The sequence below is a fragment of the Salmo salar genome, chromosome 02 (assembly GCF_965601325.2).
Source record: "Salmo salar chromosome 02, fSalSal1, whole genome shotgun sequence".
NCBI lineage: Eukaryota > Metazoa > Chordata > Actinopteri > Salmoniformes > Salmonidae > Salmo > Salmo salar.
This window is the reverse complement of record NC_138292.1, coordinates 25,648,869-25,663,076: the sequence shown is the minus strand read 5'-3', so window position 1 is coordinate 25,663,076 and position 14,208 is coordinate 25,648,869. Positions and strand designations below refer to the sequence as shown.

Below are 14,208 nucleotides of genomic sequence, written 5' to 3'. Positions count from 1 at the left end.
GTTCACGTAAATCATTTATTAACGCCAATGGGAGACTTACAGAGAAATTTGTTTTAAGGGTACGGATCTCAAGGCTGAGTAACCTTATTTACTTTTCTACAATCATTGGTTAGCTTGTATGAACTTGTATGACCGGTCTTTACACCGATAATCAATCGGTAGTGAGTCAAGAAAGCCTTGGGTTTTCTCCACATGATCAGTCAAAAGCACACTTAATTCCAAGAAGCCACGCTGATCATCATGGATGCACCCACTTTAACTTACTGTACCCAAATTCAATCAAGCGGTTTCATCCATATGACGGTGACGGTATGCTTGTAGACCTGTCTACTTTTTTTTTACTGATGTTACATTTATTTGTGTCATTGTCCCTCATGATGTCCACACCCAAGGTACATGCTGACCTCAGGGTTAGAGCAAAAAAACAAATGTGGATAGCAGTTCTGCAGCACGATGGCCACCTGCTGGTGACGTGATGCACTGTGCATTCTATGATTCGTGTGAAAAGTGCATTTGTTACTTACATTGAACACATCAGCTCCTCCCGTTTTACCTGCCTTGCGTTATTTGTCCAATAGAGATATTCATCATTGAACCTCTTACAGATCTCGCCTTGTTCATGAATATGTCCAATTTGTGGCCTTGTCAAACCAGCTTCTAAGGATAGATTGACTCAAGATTTGTTTCCTCTTAAATCACCTTCAAATTGCATATTGGTTTGCAGAACCATGCAGTCCAAACTCTCAGGTCATACCACTGGCTATCAAGTTTCATTGGAGTTACATATAGTATTACACAATTCCTATTGTTTATGCCATATATTGGCCCTCAATTTGTATCTTAGGAAGAGAGTCTAGTTTTATTTACCAAACCCAATAGGCTTAGTTCTTAACTGGATTGATTTGACACAAGAATGCTTTTCATTGGGGGTAGCTTAGTTGTTGGTTAAAGAGTGGTGTGTACAGGTCCTTGACAATCCATGATGTTCTCAACCCCTGATGTAGACTTTATCTTATCAATAGCACCATTCCAACCTATTACTTGGTTAAATATAATGGATTTGCAGTTGGTTTTGGAATAAACATACCCCAAAAGACAGTGAATAGCAGTAACTGGTCTATGGTAAGGCTCTTACATGTGGCCCAGGCTTGCTCATAGAAGACACGAGTGGTTTCCCTTTATTTTTTTGTACAAATTCTACTATATGCTTGAAATACTGTCCTTACTAGGACATGGCATGTCATTTTGGTATTTCACTTCACTGGTATGATGTAAAGTGGTGCCGTTGCTGGAGCCCATAAAAAAAAATAAAGCCACCATTTTGTCTCCAGTCCTTCTTGATTCTTGCAACCAAGATGGTGGCAACTAGGCAGAAGCTATCCAGGGCAGACCTAAAGCAGGTAGACTGCTGGTTGTTGTTCTGCTATGTAGACCAACCTAACGGGCTGCTCTGAAATTGAGATGGGATTACACATTGGTTCTTAACAACACAAGTGGGGAGAGCAACACAGGACAGCAGTCGTCGCCTGCTTTTGAGCGAACGGAGTCATGGCACTCTCCGCAGTAGCAGCCGTCGTCCTGCACGCATAGCGATCACACAGAAGCCTTGATGCACGCGGCAGGATGTGCGCAGAAGCTGTACTGCGCAGCCATAGAACGTGTAGGGCGGGTACTTGCAAGGTTCTCCTTCCTTTTCATTGGTTCTAATAGCATAGAGTCATAAATGTTCCCGGGGTCCGGGCACATTGTGTGATTCGATAAAGGGAAAAACAAGAAAAAGACATTTCTGAAAAACGACCAAATTATCAATATGTTCACGGAAATGTCTAGCTAGGTAGTTACCTAAAGCATCGTGGGACCGTGGATAACAACAGGAGTCAGGACGGCGGCACGCAAAACTGAATTGCCTGGTGAGTGCGGTTCTGAATTGAGTTCTAGATTAGAACCATTGTAGTTTGTATGGTAGTAGCTAGTTAGCTAGCCTGCCTGGAGGCAGTAGATGACAATTGCCAAGCGAACATAAGCACATTTTAAGCATTGCAAGTGATGCCACCCTTTCCACTGACATGAAACCATTATTTAGAGTTATTTTGTTTATTGAGTGGTTAGTTAAATGCATGCTTCTTCAGACATTCTGCTTTCTGGCGACCTGGCTGGGGCTTCACCCCTACCCACTGGGCACAGACCATACGTCAATTCAGCGTACATTCCACGTTGGTTGAACGTAATTTCACTGAAATTACGCGGAAACAACGTTGATTTAACCGGTGTGTGCCCAGTGGCAGTGGGTAAGGTTTAACGTTATTGTAGTTGCTAGTAAAAGTACATTAGCAATTCCATACAAACCTACCTGGGGTATACATTAATTACGCCGATTCTGTTGCAAATCGTTTGAAACCGTTCACTCTCAACTCAAAACATTTTTCATCTTCAGTTGGGCCCTCGTCCTTCCGCTTGTTTCTTAAACGGTAAACTGTTAAAGTTATAAGACATAATGAAGACACCCCTGGATGGTACATTGACGTGACCTGTAACTAGCGAGGTAATTAAATGCATGATATCATGCATAGTTTATGTTAAACGGCACGCAATTTCTTATTCCGTGTACTGTTAACCAGAGAATGGCTAAATCAATTTACTTAGATCAAGTTTCACGTTTCCTCAATGTTTGGGAGGTAGAGATAGGCATGGCTACATGTTGAACTGTGTAACCCATGTAGGTAGGTGTGTGATGGAAATACTGCTACACTGGGATTATTGTAGTAAATTCCTTTTTTCATATTTTTTTTGCAGTAGACAACCTAGCCAAATAATATATTATTTCTGCATGCAGAAAGCTGAAACATGTTTTTGTTGTCACCACACAGGGTAGGCCTAGTTACTAATATAAGTATGGCATTATTGATGTTATGATGCGAATGTAAGGAAATCAAACACCCCTGCCATTATAAAATTGTGTTTCTGAGTATGCCGCTTAACTCACTTGATAAATAGTGCAGATGCGTTCATGCTGCTTTTCTGCTTTAACACCAGTGTTAAACTAGTTGTATACACCTTGCTGTTATACTAGGTGTATACACCCTGATCCATATCAGAGCAGATCCGTTGGTGCCATGACCCAGTGAGACATGGGTGCCAACCTGCGTAGATGGAAAAAAGTCTGAGCCTATTGGGTAAAATATTGTCAAAGACCCCAGCCACCCGTCATAGACTGTTCTCTCTACTACCGCATGGCAAGTGGTACCAGAGTGCCAAGTCTCGGACAAAAAGTATTCTCAACAGTTTTTACCCCCAAGCCATAAGACTCCTGAACAGGTAATCAAATGGCTACCCGGACTATTTGCAGTGTGTCCCCCCCCACCCCTCTTTTTACACTGCTGATACTCTGTTTATCATATATGCATAGTCACTTTAACTGTACATTAATGTACATACTACCTCAATTGGGCTGACCAACCAGTGCTCCCGCACATTGGCTAACCAGGCTATCTGCATTGTGTCCCACCCACCAACCCCTCTTTTACGCTACTGCTACTCTCTGTTCATCATATATGCATAGTCACTTTAACCATATCTACATGTACATACTACCTCAATCAGCCTGACTAACCGGTGTCTGTATGTAGCCTCGCTACTTTTATAGCCTCGCTACTGTATATAGCCTGTCTTTTTACTGTTTTATTTCTTTACCTACCTATTGTTTACCTAATACCTTTTTTGCACTATTGGTTAGAGCCTGGAAGTAAGCATTTCACTGTAAGGTCTACACCTGTTGTATTCAGCGCACGTGACAAATAAACTTTGATTTGAGTTGGCTGGATGTCCTTTGGGTGGTAGACCATAATTGATACACATGGGAGCATGTTGAGTGTGAAAAACCCAGCAGTGTTGCAGTTCTTGACCAACTCAAACCGGTGCGCCTGGCACCTACTACCATACCCTGTTCAAAGGCACTTAAATCTTTTGTCTTGCTCGTTCACCCAGCGGACTTCCATCTTATACGCAGTGGTGAATTTAGCATGTAAATCTCGGTGGGGCACACATTTCTTTCTTCAATGCATGCCAGCAAAGCCACTACAACAGTAAACAATACATTGCACTATAACGGTGACAAACAGTTCCCACAAACTGTTAGGGCCTACAGAAAGCTGTCCCAACTGCAGTCCCAACACCTTACTACTGCTACACCTGACTATCAGCGGAGCCTTGTCTGGCAGCGAAACGGTTCATTCGGCCTCATTTACTGCCTTTTAAAAAAACCTGCTAATATGGCTGACTTGACTCCCAAATTTAAGTTGACTCGACTTAATAGAAAATTACTTGACTTGGAGACTCGACTTTGACTTGAGACTGTTGACTTGAAATTATCTGGCCAGGTTTTTTAATGTTTTCACTCATTTTGTGGCAGTCTTTGTGGATTACTCTACACATAGCTGGAGAACCGCCTTTGCAAAAACACCTGCAACAAGTTGGCTAGTGAAACTCGCACTCGTCCCTTTGATTGGACCAGCAAACTCTCAACTCAGGTCAGGTGAGCTAGCGAACAGATTGCTAATTTGCTGTACAGCTATAGGATTGTGTGCAGCGCAAATGTCAAATTGTGGGGAGAGAGAATTACCTTAAATATGCAGCTCCAAAAATTGTTTGCTGGTCAAGAATATTACAGCTGCAATATACAGTGGGGAGAACAAGTATTTGATACACTGCCGATTTTGCAGGTTTTCCTACTTAAAGCATGTAGAGGTCTGTAATTGTTATCATAGGCACACTTCAACTGTGAGAGACGGAATCTAAAACAAAATCCAGAAAATAACATCGTATGATTTTTAAGTAATTAATTTGCATTTTATTGCATGACATAAGTATTTGATACATCAGAAAAGCAGAACTTAATATTTGGTACAGAAACCTTTGTTTGCAATTACAGAGATCATACGTTTCCTGTAGTTCTTGACCAGGTTTGCACACACTGCAGCAGGGATTTTGGCCCACTCCTCCATGCAGACCTATTCCAGATCCTTCAGGTTTCGGGGCTGTCGCTGTCAATACGGACTTTCAGCTCCCTCCAAAGATTTTCTATTGGGTTCAGGTCTGGAGACTGGCTAGGCAACTCCATGACCTTGAGATGCTTCTTACGGAGCCACTCCTTAGTTGCCCTGGCTGTGTGTTTCGGGTCGTTGTCATGCTGGAAGACCCAGCCACGACCCATCTTCAATGCTCTTACTGAGGGAATGAGGTTGTTGGCCAAGATCTCGCGATACATGGCCCCATCCATCCTCCCCTCAATACGGTGCAGTCGTCCTGTACCCTTTGCAGAAAAGCATCCCCAAAGAATGTTTCCACCTCCATGCTTTACGGTTGGGATGGTGTTCTTGGGGTTGTACTCTTCCTTCTTCTTCCGCCAAACACGGCGAGTGGAGTTTAGACCAAAAAGCTCTATTTTTGTCTCATCAGACCACATGACCTTCTCCCATTCCTCCTCTGGATCATCCAGATGGTCATTGGCAAAGTTCAGACGGGCCTGGACATGCGCTGGCTTGAGCAGGGGGACCTTGCGTGCGCTGCAGGATTTTAATCCATGACAGCGTAGTGTGTTACTAATGGGTTTCTTTGAGACTGTGGTCCCAGCTCTCTTCAGGTCATTGACCAGGTCCTGCTGTGTAGTTCTGGGCTGATCCCTCACCTTCCTCATGATCATTGATGCCCCACAAGGTGAGATCTTGCATGGAGTCCCAGACCGAGGGTGATTGACCGTCATCTTGAACTTCTTCCATTTTCTAATAATTGCGCCAACAATTGTTGCCTTCTCACCAAGCTGCTTGCCTATTGTCCTGTAGCCCATCCCAGCCTTGTGCAGGTCTACAATTTTATCCCTGATGTCCTTACACAACTCTCTGGTCTTGGCCATTGTGGAGAGGTTGGAGTCTGTTTGATTGTGTGGACAGGTCTCTTTTATACAGGTAACGAGTTCAAACAGGTGCAGTTAACACAGGTAATGAGTGGAGAACAGGAGGGCTTCTTAAAGAAAAACTAACAGGTCTGTGAGAGCAGGAATTCTTACTGGTTGGTAGGTGATCAAATACTTATGTCATGCAATAAAATGCAAATTAATTACTTAAAAATCATACAATGGATTTTTGGGATTTTTGTTTTAGATTCCTTCTCTCACAGTTGAAGTGTACCTATGATAAAAATGACAGACCTCTACATGCTTTGTAAGTAGGAAACACTGCCGATTTTTGCAGGTTATTAAATACTTGTTCTCCCCACTGTATAACTTTTTGGGCAACCAAATTTGCATAAAAATGTGTTATTCTCATTGAAAGCAAGTTTAAGAAGCGGTAGATCTGGTCTGTGCGCTATTTCAATTTTCAATTCTTATTGTAGAAGTTCTGTTGATTTACTACAATGTATGGTTTCCTTTGTTTGTATTTCCTGGGTTATGTCGGAGTTCCGAGTGTCTGTCCTCTGTCATTTTTGTTGTGCGTAATAGAAGCACACGTTCCTCAGTGCGCACAGAAATCATAATTTCAACACAATGTTGCTTGCACTCCACGCTTTAGTCAGAACATTGAATAAGACAAAAAGATTGTTCCATGTATGCATGGTTTTAATTTCATTAACCTCTCTAGGGGAGGTGGGACGAAATCGTCCCACACTATTCAACAGCCAGTGACAAATCAGAGCGCCAAACTTAAAACTACAAAATGTCATAATTCAAAGTTCTCAAACATAGGACTATTTTACACCATTTTATAGATACACTTCTCCTGAATCGAACCACGTTGTCCGATTTCCAAAAGGCTTTACAGCGAAAGCAAAACATTAGATTATGTTAGGAGAGTACATAGACACAAAAAAAACACACAGCCATTTCCAAGAAACTAGCATGCATCACAAATACCCAAAACACAGCTAAATGCAGCACTAACCTTTGATGATCTTCATCAGATGACACTCCTAGGACATTATGTTATACAATACATGCATGTTTTGTTCAATCAAGTTCATATTTATATCAAAAAACAGCTTTTTACATTAGCATGTGATGTTCAGAACTAGCATACCCACCGCAAACTTCCAGTGAATTTACTAAATTACTCACGATAAACGTTGACAAAATACATAATTATTTTAAGAATTATAGATACAGAACTCCTTTATGCAATCGCTATGTCCGATTTTAAAATAGCTTTTCGGCGAAAGCACATTTTGCAATATTCTGAGTACATAGCTCGGCCATCACGGCTAGCTAATTTGACACCCACCAAGTTTGGGACAACCTAAACTCAGAATTACTATTAGAAAAATTGGATTACCTTTGCTGTTCTTTGTCAGAATGCACTCCCAGGACTTGTACTTCAACACAAATGTTGTTTTGGTTCCAAATAGTCCATAGTTATATTCAAATAGATCCATTTTGTTCGTGCGTTCAGGTCACTATCCGAAGGGTGACGCACGAGCGCATTTCGTGACAAAATATTTCCAAATATTCCATTACCGTACTTAGAAGCATGTCAAACGCTGTTTAAAATCAATTTTTATGCGATTTTTCTCGTAAAATAGCGATAATATTCCAACCGGGCAACGTTGTATTCATTCAAAGGCTGAAAGAAAAAAATTGAGTAGTCTCGTGAATGCGCATCTCAGTGTCACTGTCCCCAGGCTGACCACTAACAAATTCTGCTGCTGTTCTTTGCCCAGAGACAGCAGACAACCCCATTCCACTTTCTGGCGGCTTTAGAGAGCCAATGGAAGCCTTAGAAAATGTCACTTTACAGCACAGATGCTGTATTTTCGATAGAGATGCAACAGAAGGACAACAAATTGTCAGACAGGCCACTTCCTGTATGGAATCTTCTCAGGTTTTGGCCTGCCATATGAGTTCTGTTATACTCACAGACACTATTCAAACAGTTTTAGAAACATCAGAGTGGTTTCTATTCAAATCTACTAATTATATGCATATTCTAGTTTCTGGGCAGGAGTAGTACCCAGATTAAATCGGGTACGTTTTTTTATCCGGCCGTGAAAATACTGCCCCCTATCCCAAAGAAGTTAATAGTCATTGAGTCTGATTTAAGAATAATGTAAATATGGATGTGGAAGTTGCCTTTTACATTGTAGAACCAGTTTATTGTTTGTAATTGCATGGTCCTGGGGGCCAAGTACTTACGTAGCTGTTTGAGATTCTAGTTGATTTCTCAAGGGGAGGCTGTGCAGCCTTGCGCTCTACCTGGCTATTGCCAGTGTATATTTGGGAAATCTACTTGTATATTTTGTATGATATGTCACTTTCACCATTGGTTCACCAAGACCTGTAAATAAATGTATACTGAGCACGTCAACCTGCCTTTCCTTCTGCTGATTTTATGCCTTTACCACTGCTACAAGGTCCTTATTTTACAATTACATCATCAAAATGTTTTGTACAAAATAATGAAAAGGTCTGTCTGGTAGCCTCAATAAATAGACAAAGATTTGTAGTTGAACAAGTCGTTGCATGTATAGATTACTTTTTTTTACTTGACTTGAAAAAGCGTGACTAGACTGGATTTGCTCTTAGACTTGGACTTGACTCGAGTCTTGACTCGTTCTACTTGGTACTCGACTTGAGACTCCGACCTTGTGACTCGAATAATAGTAACTTGGTACCACCTCTGCTAAGAGGAACTTTAACTTTATTGAACAAGCTATTTTACGTGATCTTTAAGTGACCTTGATTGTGACCTTGATTGTATCTCAGCTATCCCTGAATCTGATTTAGCTTTTTTGAAAGTATCTTCGATACCATTGTAGGTAATCATGCCCCGTTCAAAACCCTGAGAGTTAAAGGTAGAACGAATGCCTGATTTTATTCCTGAACTATCCAAAGTCATTCATAAGATGTTGCCTGGGTCAAGGCCAGGAACACATGCTTAAGGCCGGATTGGCATTATTTTAGGCAACTGAAGAGTCAATGTATAAGACTGACCAAAAAGGCAAAATCTGATTTATTATGTTACCACTCTCAGGGGAACCCAGCTAAATTCTAGGAAACTGTCAAATCTCTAAACAGTTGTGCTTTTTCATCTCTGCCCCAACAAATTAATCAGACTCTGGCCCCATTATGCCAAAAATGCCATCACTGATGCATTTAATCATTTTATTTCAGTGGACAATTTTTTTGAAAGAGTGTCTAACCCTTCTATCTTTAAGAGTGGGCTAAATGCTGATTTGGGAATTTTGCAGATTGACTCAAAATGTTACTCAAGTTTTAGCATTTCAGCAATTCACAGAAAAATAAGTCCCTGATGCCTTACTTGCTATAGATTCCAATAATTCCAGGGGCTGGCTCAGTAAGCCATATCTGAAATCTAACATTATCAGAAAATATTCAAAAAGTTTGGAAAACAACTTATATGCTGCCACTTCATAAGGGCGGGGATAGTAGTGAACTTGATAATTATCATCCCATCTCCAGGCTTCCTTGTCTAGCCAAGATTCTTGAATCTTTGGTAAATAACCATTTAAAAATGTTTTTATCTGGGCATTGTATTTTGAATATAAATCAATCTGGGTTTAGGCCAGGGTACAGCACTATCACAGCAACCACATTAGTTGTTATTGACATTGTCAATGCTTTAGACACAAATGAATTGTGCTACCTTGTTTATGGACTCCAGTCACTGAAGTCAGACTGTTCTCTCTGCTACCGCACGGCAAGCGGTACCAGAGCGCCAAGTCACTTTACCCCTACCTACATGTATAAATTACCTTGACTAACCTGTTCTGTCTGTATATAGCCTCGTTGTTCTTTGTTTTAGTAAATATTTTCTTAACTATATTTTCTTAGCTGCATTGTTGGTTAACCTCTCTAGGGGGTGTGGGACGCTACCGTCCCACATGGCCAACAGTGAAATTGCAGAGCGCCAAATTCAAAAACAGAAATACTCATATAAATTCATAAAACATACAAGTGTTATACATCGGTTTAAAGAATAACTTCTTGTTAATCCAACCACGGTGTCAGATTTCAAAAAGGCTTTACGGCGAAAGCATACCATGCGATTATCTGAGAACAGCACCCAGCAGACAAATCATTACAAACAGTAACAAGCCAAGTAGAGGAGTTACACAAGTCAGAAATAGTGATAAAATTAATCACTTACCTTTTATGATCTTCATATGGTTGCACTCACAAGACTCCCATTTACTCAATAAATGTCTGTTTTGTTAGATAAAGTCCCTCTTTATATCCAAAAACCTCAGTTTTGTTCGCGTTTTGTTCTGTAATCCACACGCTCAAAGGCAGTTACAACAGACAGATGAAAAATCTGAAAAGTATCAGTAAAGTTTGTAGAAACATGTCAAACAATGTTTATAATCAATCCTCAGGTTGTTTTTAGTCATAATAATCAATAACATTTCAACCGGACAATAGCTTCGTCAATATAAAAGGAAAACAAGAAAGGCGTGCTCTCGGTCGGGCGCACGAAAAACCTCTGGGACACTGAATGGTCCACTCATTCAAAGTGGTCTTACTCCCTTATTTTTCAGAATACAAGCTTGAAACACTTTCTAAAGACTGTTGACATTTAGTGGAAGCCATAGGAAGTGCAATTTGAGTCCTAAGTCAATGGATACTGTAATGGCATTCAATAGAAAACTACAAAAATAAAATAATCTCACTTCCTGGATGGATTCTTCTCAGGTTTTCACCTGCCATATCAGTTCTGTTATACTCAGACATTATTTTAACAGTTTTGGAAACTTTAGCGTGTTTTCTATCCAAATCTACCAATTATATGCATATCCTAGCTTCTGGGCCTGAGTAGCAGGCAGTTTTCTTTGGGCATGCTTTTCATCCAAAATTCCGAATGCTGCCCCCTATCCCAAAAAAGTTAAACATCTCCAATCCAAAATTAAATCTAGAATCGGCTTCCTATTTCGCAACAAAGCATCCGTCACTCATGCTGCCAAACATACCTTCGTAAAACTGACCATCCTACCGATCCTTGACTTCGGCGATGTCATTTACAAAATAGCCTCCAACACTCTACTCAACAAATTGGATGCAGTCTATCACAGTGCCATCCGTTTTGTCACCTAAGCCCCATATACTACCCACCACTGCGACCTGTACGATCTCGTTGGCTGGCCCTCGCTTCATACTCGTCGCCAAACCCACTGGCTCCAGGTCATCTACAAGTCTGTGCTAGGTAAATCCCCGCCTTATCTCAGCTCACTGGTCACCATAGCAGCACGCACTCCAGCAGGTATATCTCACTGGTCACCCCCAAAGCCAATTCTTCCTTTGGCTGCCTCTCCTTCCAGTTCTCTGCTGCCAATGACTGGAACAAACTGCAAAAATCTCTGAAGCTGGATACTCTTACCTCCCCCACTAGCTTTAAGCACCAGCTGTCAGAGCAGCTCACAGATCACCGCACCTGTACATAGCTCATCTGTAAATCCAAATCCAATCTACCTCATCCCCATACTGTATTTATTTATATATTTATCTTGCTCCTTTGCACCCCAGTATCTCAACTTGTACATTCATATTCTGCACATCCTACCATTCCAGTGTTTAATTGCTATATTGTAATTACTTTGCCACCATGGCCTATTTATTGCCTTACCTCTCTTATCCTACCTCATTTGCACAAGCTGTATATAGATGTTTCTACTTTATTATTGATTGTATGTTTGTTTATTACATGTGTAACTCTGTGTTGTTGTGTGTCGAATTGCTTTGCTTTATCTTGGCCAGGTCACAGTTGCAAATGAGAACTTGTTCTCAACTAGCCTACCTGGTTAAATAAAGGTTAAATAAAATACAAAAATTGTTGAAGCTCCTTTGGTAGTGATTACATCCTCAAGTCTTCTTGGGTATGACGCTACAAGCTTGTCACATCTGTATTTGTGGAGTTTCTCCCATTTTTCTCTGCAGATCCTCTCAAGCTCTGTCAGGTTGGAAAGGGAGTGTTGCTGCATAGCTATTTTCAGGTCTCTCCAAAGATGTTCGATCAAGTTCAAGTCCGGGCTCTGGCTGGGCCACTCAAGGACAATCAGAGACTTGTCCCGAAGCCACTCCTGCGTTGTCTTGGCTATGTGCTTAGGGTTGTTGTCCTGTTGGAAGGTGAACCTTCGCCCAAATCTGAGGTCCTGAGCACCCTGGAGCAGGTTTTCATCAAGGATCTCTGTACTTGGCTCTGTTCATCTTTCCCTCAATCCTGACTAATCTCCCAGTCCCTGCCTCTGAAAAACATAATCAAATCAAATGTATTTATAAAGCCCTTCTTACATCAGGTGATATCTCAAAGAGCTGTAAAGAAACCCAGCCTAAACCCCAAACAGCAAACAATGCAGGTGTAGAAGCACAGTGGCTAGGAAAAACTCACTAGAAAGGCCAGAACCTAGGAAGAAACCTAGAGGAACCAGGCTATGAGCGGTGGCCAGTCCTCTTCTGGCTGTGCCGGGTGGAGATTATAACAGAACATGTCCAAGATGTTCAGATGTTCATAGATGACCAGCAGGGTCAAATAATAATAATCACAGTGGTTGTTGAGGGTGCAACAGGTCAGCACCTCAGGAGTAAACGGCAGTTGGCTTTTCATAGCCGATCATTCAGAGTATCTCTACCGCTCCTGCTGTCTCTAGAGAGTTGAAAACAGCAGGTCTGGGACAGGTAGCACGTCTGGTGAACAGGTCAGGGTTCCATAGCCGCAGGCAGAACAGTTGAAACTGGAGCAGCAGCACGGCCAGCTGGATTGGGGACAGCAAGGAGTCATCAGGCCAAGTTAGTCCTGAGGCATGGTCCTAGGGCTCAGGTCCTCCGAGAGAAAGAAAGAAAGAATTAGAGAGAGCATACTTAAATTCACACAGGACACCAGATAAGACAGGAGAAATACTCCAGATATAACAGACTGACCCTAGCCCCCCGACACATAAATTACTGCAGCATAAATACTGGAGACTGAGACAGGAGGGGTCGGGAGACACTGTGGCCTCGTCCGACGATACTCCCGGACAGGGCTAAACAGGCAGGATATAACCCCACCCACTTTGCCAAAGCACAGCCCCCACACCACTAGAGGGATATCTTCATCCACCAACTTACCATCCTGAGACAAGGCCGAGTATAGCCCACAAAGGATCTCCGCCACCGCACAACCCAAGGGGGGGCGCCAACCCAGACAGGAAGATCACGTCAGTGACTCAACCCACTCAAGTGATGCACCCCTCCTAGGGGCGGCATGGAAGATCACCAGTAAGCCAGTGACTCAGCCCCTGTAATAGGGTTGGAGGCAGACAACCCCAGTGGAGAGAGGGGAACCGGCCAGGCAGAGACAGCAAGGGCGGTTTGTTGCTCCAGTGCCTTTCCGTTCACCTTCACACTCCTGGGCCAGACCACACTCAATCATAGGACCTACTGAAGAGATGAGTCGTCAATAAAGACTTAAAAGTTGAAACCGAGTCTGCGTCTCTCACATGGGTAGGCAGACCATTCCATAAAAATAGAGCTCTATAGGAGAAAGCCCTGCCTCCAGCTGTTTGCTTAGAAATTCTAGGAACAGTTAGGAGGCCTGCGTCTTGTGACCGTAGCGTACGTGTAGGTATGTATGGCAGGACCAAATCGGAAAGATGGGTAGGAGCAAGCCCATGTAATGCTTTGTAGGTTAGCTTGTTAGGGCTAGGGGGCAGTATTGACACGGCTGGATAAAAAACGTACCCGATTTAATCTGGTTACTACTCCTGCCCAGTAACTAGAATATGCATATAATTATTGGCTTTGGATAGAAAACACCCTAAAGTTTCTAAAACTGTTTGAATGGTGTCTGTGAGTATAACAGAACTCATATGGCAGGCCAAAACCTGAGAAGATTCCATGCAGGAAGTGGCCTGTCTGACAATTTCTTGCCCTTCTTGATTATCTCTATCCATTACAGAGGATCTCTGCTGTTACGTGACACTTCCTACGGGTCCCATGGGCTCTCAGAAGGCGGCAAAAAGCTGAATCGTGGCTTTGCAGGCTCTGGCTGAAAAAAAGTAGCGCGTTTGGGTAGTGGCTGGTTACAGTACTGTGAGACTCAGGCGCATGCCCGAGTCGACCTCATGCTTTGTTTTCTTTCGTCTGTTTACCTAAACGCAGATTCCCGGTCGGAATATTATCGCTTTTTTACGAGAAAAATGGCATAAAAATGGATTTTAAACAGCGGTTGACAT

General features: G+C 42.2%; 1 protein-coding gene across 1 annotated transcript in view; it reads left to right on the top strand.

Moving 5' to 3' along the window:
- The first annotated feature begins 1,365 nt into the window (after positions 1–1,365).
- Positions 1,366–14,208, top strand: part of LOC106595663 (uncharacterized) — a 37,807-nt gene continuing 24,964 nt past the window's right edge. The window contains exon 1 of the mRNA XM_045700811.2: positions 1,366–1,910. The gene's annotated coding sequence lies outside the window, so the exon portion shown is untranslated. The remainder of the gene's footprint in view (positions 1,911–14,208) is intronic.